A 6,000-nucleotide genomic window follows, 5' to 3' on the forward strand; every position below is an offset into this window, starting at 1 on the left:
GTCAGGAAGAGAAATTCAGCATTACTGATTTCTGAAGACAGGCCTCAACTAGAGAAGGTATCAGGTGGAAGGAAATGATAAAGTGATGAATTTCTCCTCTAAAAACAGAGAAACTTGATGACCACTCCAGAACTTTGACTTCTTGATGTACGCCTTTTCAAACAAAGAAAGAAACACTTAAATGCCAGTTAGTTCTGTCTTCGTGTATTTTCTCTTCTGTTGTATTCTTTAAATTTTTTTAACGTTTACTTATTTTTGACAGACAGAGCGAGACAGCGCATGAACGGGGGAGGGGCAGACAGAGAGGGAGACACAGAATCCGAAGCAGGCTCCAGGCTCTGAGCTGTCAGCACAGAGCCCGACACTGGACCTGAACTCACAAACTGTGAGATCATGACCTGAGCTGAAGTCAGAAGCTTAACGGTATGAGCCACTCAGGTGCCCCTCTTCCACTGTATTCTTGAAAGAAACTTAATATTTTTCTAGAGAAGGATAAGGTATAGATCCATACATGAATAACCGTCAGTGAAATCCTTTCCCATTTTTATTTTAGTCCATATAACACAGAACAGATCGGGACATGGCATTCTGAAAAGAAGTCGTTCTCCGATTGATTCTGATAGTCTCTCCTTATGTCTTCATAGTCCATTATAACAACACAAGAGCAGAGAATTGCTGATACCAGTTAAGGAGGGGTTGGGAGGTCTGGTGCTGTGTGTAGGTGACTGAACCCTCCTTCAGAAAGGAGCTAAAAGTCACCTTTCATGCTTTACTCCAAAGAGCAGAGGACTGCGCCTGATCTCCTAGTCCATAGATCTAACAGAGGCATGCTCACTGAGTTTAATAACCTCTCCAGGAAGGAGCTGTAGTAAAAGAATAAAATGTTTCTGCCAATGCTACAATTTTCAATGTCACAAAATCCCAGAGGTCTTCCAGGTTCAGAAAGGGTCACATTCTAGTCAAATGGAATAAATATGAAATTGGCTTCATTTCAGATCGTGTAAACGTATGATAAGAAATTCAAAGATGAAATGTATGAAGCATATTGGATGAATGACAGTTTTATATTTCTAGTACATTCGATACATTTTGTCTTTATTGAACTTACCACATGTGGTATCTGGACTGGAAAATGGAGCCAATTTGGTACTGTCATTTGTATTTTATAATTAGGAATGGCGTGTAATATATGGACATTTGTGCCTTTTGTTTAAGAGTCTATAATTTTGAGCCAAACAAAACCCTCAATTAGTACAGACTTAAGTCAGCAGCTTGTGAGCTAAGGAGGAAAAACTCAATGTCAAATGCCATTTCTTAATTTAACAAACATGAAATGTTTCTGCCCCGCAAGCTGTGATCTCTGGGATTTCCTGGTGTTTACATTTCACCTCGGTAAATCCCCATACTCCACATGAAAATTAGCATTACCTTTAATATTTCCAATATGATAACCTTCTCTCTGCCAAATCCAATTAGCTTTAGAACTCCAAATTTCTTCTCACATAAAAATCTTCGAAGTAATAGGGAAAAACTTGTAAATGACTGAGCCACAAACACATACTGTTTGTCTTTTATAATAAGTTTACTAGAGCAAATATTGTAGGAAAAATCTTTAAAATAATTTAACTCTTAAAAAAACAAGGTTGTTGCCATACATTTTTTAGTTTAGGAAAGACTATACAGCTCAAAATCCTTTTCTTTTTCTTTATTTAGCGATGTGGCCTCACTGTATGTATTCGTCTTTAAGATGCTCTTCGTTCTTTTTCCTCTCTTCCATTTTTTAAACTTGCATTTTTCGCTTCCTATTGAGACTTTCACTCTCCTCATCATTAGGAAATAGGAGAAATTTCATTCACTGAAGGTTGATCTCCAGCAAGGAGGAGCAAAAAGAGTGTTCTCCTCCATTCTCCTCCAGCAACGAGGAACAAAAAGAATGTTCCTCGAATTTCTGGAGAGATTAGAGAATGGGTTATTTTTCAGTAATTGGAGATTCCTTTTATAGGTCATCAGAAAACAAGACAAAGCAAATAAACACTAACAATATTGCTAAGTGACCCAATCTAAGTTCCACAAACTTAGAAAGTTTCTTGTTTCTTTGTGTTTTAAGGAGCCCAGCCTCTCCAACATGCATATGCCTACCTACCGTCCTTCAATCTCTCAATCTGTAAGCATCTAGTGCCTTATGCTCTCTTGTAAGCCTGAACAAAAACCTAAAATTGTATTTTGGATTCATGCCAGGGTTGAAATGATAACAACACAAACCATTCACTATCTGGGAGTCAACTTGTATTTAATGTGGAGACAAGTTATATGTTAAAGGAATGACTTTTTCTAAGAAGATCTAATACACCCATGGGTAGGGTCATATGTCAAAGCATTGAGCCTTCTCGTTCCTTTCTCTGCCAATCTTAAAAGCCACCTATGCACGAGACCAAACACTTTTTTCTACACAAAGACGTGGTAAACATTCAGAGAAGGTTCAAGGTCTGACCATTTACTCACAGTCATGCATTGATTCTACCAGGTAGGAAGGAGTGAGAAGTTGAAAAAAGTAGAATATTTGGAAGGGCAGGAAGAAGTCCCCTTGGCACAGTAAGATTCAACGACCCTTCCAATCAGTAGAGTAAAAACATCTAGTTTAGGTTGCAAACTACCATCCTCTGGAGTGTCTTCTGATGCTAGTAATGTGATTCTTTCATGGTTTGTAAAAAGGTACCCTAAAGTTAGTTTCGGAAGAAAGAGAATGGACTCTCCATCATCTACTTATCACACTCCGTTTCCACTTAGGGTTGGAAGCCCCTGGAGTGACCAGCCTGGAAAGTGAGGACTCATGTTAACAATTTCATAGGGTTAGCCACTACTACATTCTGTCTCCTTTGCCTTAACATTCCATTTAAAATCTCCTAATGGTTCCATTAATTGAGACTTAATGATTCTATTATAAATGACAAAGGATGGACACTTGTTGGGTTTTCTAAAAAGACTGAACAGGGAAGATCTGTTGATTCTTTGGCAATTCCTGGAGGAAACTACTTCCTGTACCTCAACCCACTGTCAAGGCCCAAGTAAATGGAGAGACATTTTAGGCCTGTCCTGATCTTAGTTAATCTGATGTGCTCTGTGGTCATTGCTGTGTAAATGGCCTGAGGTTTAGAGGCAGAGCTACCCCATAAATCCTGCTCTCAGAAGCAGATAACGAAGATACTGTCCTTTGTGGCTTCATATCAAGTGGGAAACCATGCCAGAGAGATCAGGCCAGGGGAGGTTGGCCACTGGGAAGAACAGAAAGAAGGAATGCTTGTCACTTGATCCCTCATGGAGAAGGGGCCAAGGACACAGGCTTTCCATCACTAAGAAACTAGGCCAGTAAAAGACCAGGTTGTTTTGGAGTGGTTAACCTCATGGAACAAGGAAATTTTCCAGGAGTCCAGGAGAAGAAGATGAAAGTATCACACTGGAGTTTCCCAACATGACTGAGGTTTCCGTCAACGTAAACGGCATTCCTAGAATCCCCCCAGCACAGCTTCCGAATTTGACCTTTTGTGATTTGCAGCCTTAAAGCCACAAAACCAAACTACAGTCCTTATAATACTTTGGTGCAAGAGGTCAGGAGAATTTTTATCCTTAAGGCTAATTTGCTGGATTTTGCTGGCCTAGCATTATCCATAAACTATCTGGAAAACATTTTTGATCACTCTTAATTTACTGTAAAGGTCTGGGGCTAAACCAACAGAAACTGCTCTTTGGGGGATCATTTCATGCATTGGAGCCTGGAAAATTAAGAATCTGTTTAAATTAAAGTTAGTAAAACAAAGAGTCTAAAAGCAGTGGCTCTCAGGATCTTCCACGGTCTTATAATCTTCAGGCTGATGCAAAATTCAAATCATTATTGCATATTTAATGTGCAAGTGTGAATCTACACTTAAATCTTACCCAAACTTTTCAGAGAATTATCTGATGTTCACCAACCTACCCTTCAGGGTTCAGCCTCGTCCATCAAACCCTACCGTATAATCTTGCCACTCTAGCTCTTTTAAGTAGAAAAGGGTTTAGAAGCAGAGATTTGGTGCTCACAGAATTGTTCCAAGGATGAGCAGCATGGGCTTTAGGCTAAGCATCTAGGAGCACCTCTAACGACAACTCCTCACTGGCCCTTCAGAGGAAAAATCGCTAACACATTCACAACACAGGCCCCCGCAGGGGAATTACGAGGCACAATACCTATCTGCAGAGCTGGAATTCAGATCTTTGGCAGACATTGCTATCACCTCCTTAGCTGTCTTTCCATGCCCACAAAATTAGTGACTGGACACTGCAAGGTGGCTACAGAAAAACCCATCTCCACCAACTGGCTTCTAACCAAAAGAAATGTGACAGCAATCTGAAGACTGCTATTGAACTTCTGCCTTCCAAATCTCATGTAATTCCTCTCATTGAGGGAATCTAATTTGCATCCAGCACTCTGGTTTGAAAAGGGTCTTAAAAATGTAGTTTCTAACCTTGTACGCTCTGTGGCACAGAAAAGCAACCTAGAAGTAATTTAGGACAGATGATGGTCATCAATTCAACACAGCAACCATAAACATTACTATTTTTACTCATTACTAATTACTATTAATTAGTGTTTCCTACTCTCACACTGTTTTAAAAAAACATTTGGGGGGGGGGGGGTGGTGCCTGGGTAGCTCAGTCGGTTAAGCGTCTGATTTTAGTTCAGGCCGTGATCCCACGGTTCATGGGTTTGAGCCCCGCATCAGGCTCTGTGCTAGTAGCTTGGAGCCTGGAACCTGCTTCAGTTTCTGTGTCTCCCTCTCCCTTTGCTACTACCCCTCTTGCACTCTGTCTCTCTGTCTCTTTCTAAAAAATAAATAAACATTAAAAAAATTCTAAAAAGTATTTTGAGAATAAGGCCATATTTCCAACTTCTAAATGCCTTGACATACCTAGAAAAAATTCATGTGCAGTAAATATTTATGGGTTTATTGCTTTGCCAAATAACCCTTTTCCCCTTAAAAACATTCCTTTGAATGTGTTTGTTAAGATATTGAATGACTTTCCTTTCTTAATAAATGGAGTATTTTCCGCATACTTTATTTAATTTACTTTTTTGGTGTATGAGCCTCTTGCAGTAATGTGAGGTCATGAGTCTGAACATTTATGATCATTGTACAGAAAGGATGAGAGAAAGAGGCAGTAGAAGGCAGACTATCTCCAGCGTGATGTGCACGGACTCCAAACCATGGTTATTTCAGGAAAGGCACATTGATTTGAATTGTCTTGGCATATTTCATCTTTCTGCTAAAAGCTGAATGCATAAAAAAAAATCTGAGTATTTCATTTGAATGAATATAATGCTGGCTAATCTAAACTTAAGTTCAACAGCCTGATATCCACATATTAAACTTCTATTTCAGTATTGATTATCTGTCTAGCAAGAATTTTCCCAAAATCTTTTCTTGCAGAGGTAAGTAGGTTGCCTACAGTGGCCGTTGGAAGAAGTTCATGAACCAAAAAGTCCAAGTACTATAGAAAAATTATAGTGTTAAAAGTTTTAAATTGAGGAGTCTCAACTATCCTAATTGATGTTATCCTACCCTGAATCCTGGGGACATATAGTGACTTGCCTTGGGTTACATACCTGGTTAAATGAAAAAAACCCAGAACCATTAACCTGTGTCTTCTGATTAGCTCAGGGCTCTTTTCACCACACAGTGTATGATGTACCTGTTTTTAACAGAATTGGATTTTTACTCCCGGAAAAAAGAAGAAGGTTAAAGTCTACATTTATATACTAACCTTTGGAAGATTCAAGAATCTCCAAATCCATTGTCATATATATGAAGAGGTTAGCCTTTTTTTTTCTTGGGATATTCCATACCCCACCCCACCCCCAAAACACACATTCCTATCTGGTTGAAGTGGTAATTTCAATATAGACATTAGCAAAGGTGTGAGAGATAACAGAAAGGGGAACGCTCAAAGTCCCTTCAGCAGCAAAAT

At 39.2% G+C, this 6,000-nt stretch overlaps 1 long non-coding RNA gene across 1 annotated transcript in view; it reads right to left on the reverse strand.

Annotated features, from left to right (window-relative positions):
• Positions 1 to 5,750, reverse strand: part of LOC128776422 (uncharacterized) — a 32,971-nt gene extending 27,221 nt beyond the window's left edge. The window contains exon 1 of the long non-coding RNA XR_008421468.1: positions 5,639 to 5,750. This is a non-coding gene — a long non-coding RNA (uncharacterized LOC128776422). The remainder of the gene's footprint in view (positions 1 to 5,638) is intronic.
• Between the last annotated feature and the right edge of the window lie 250 nt (positions 5,751 to 6,000).

The sequence above is a fragment of the Panthera pardus genome, unplaced genomic scaffold (genome assembly GCF_024362965.1).
Source record: "Panthera pardus isolate Hobbes unplaced genomic scaffold, ASM2436296v1 HiC_scaffold_13, whole genome shotgun sequence".
NCBI lineage: Eukaryota > Metazoa > Chordata > Mammalia > Carnivora > Felidae > Panthera > Panthera pardus.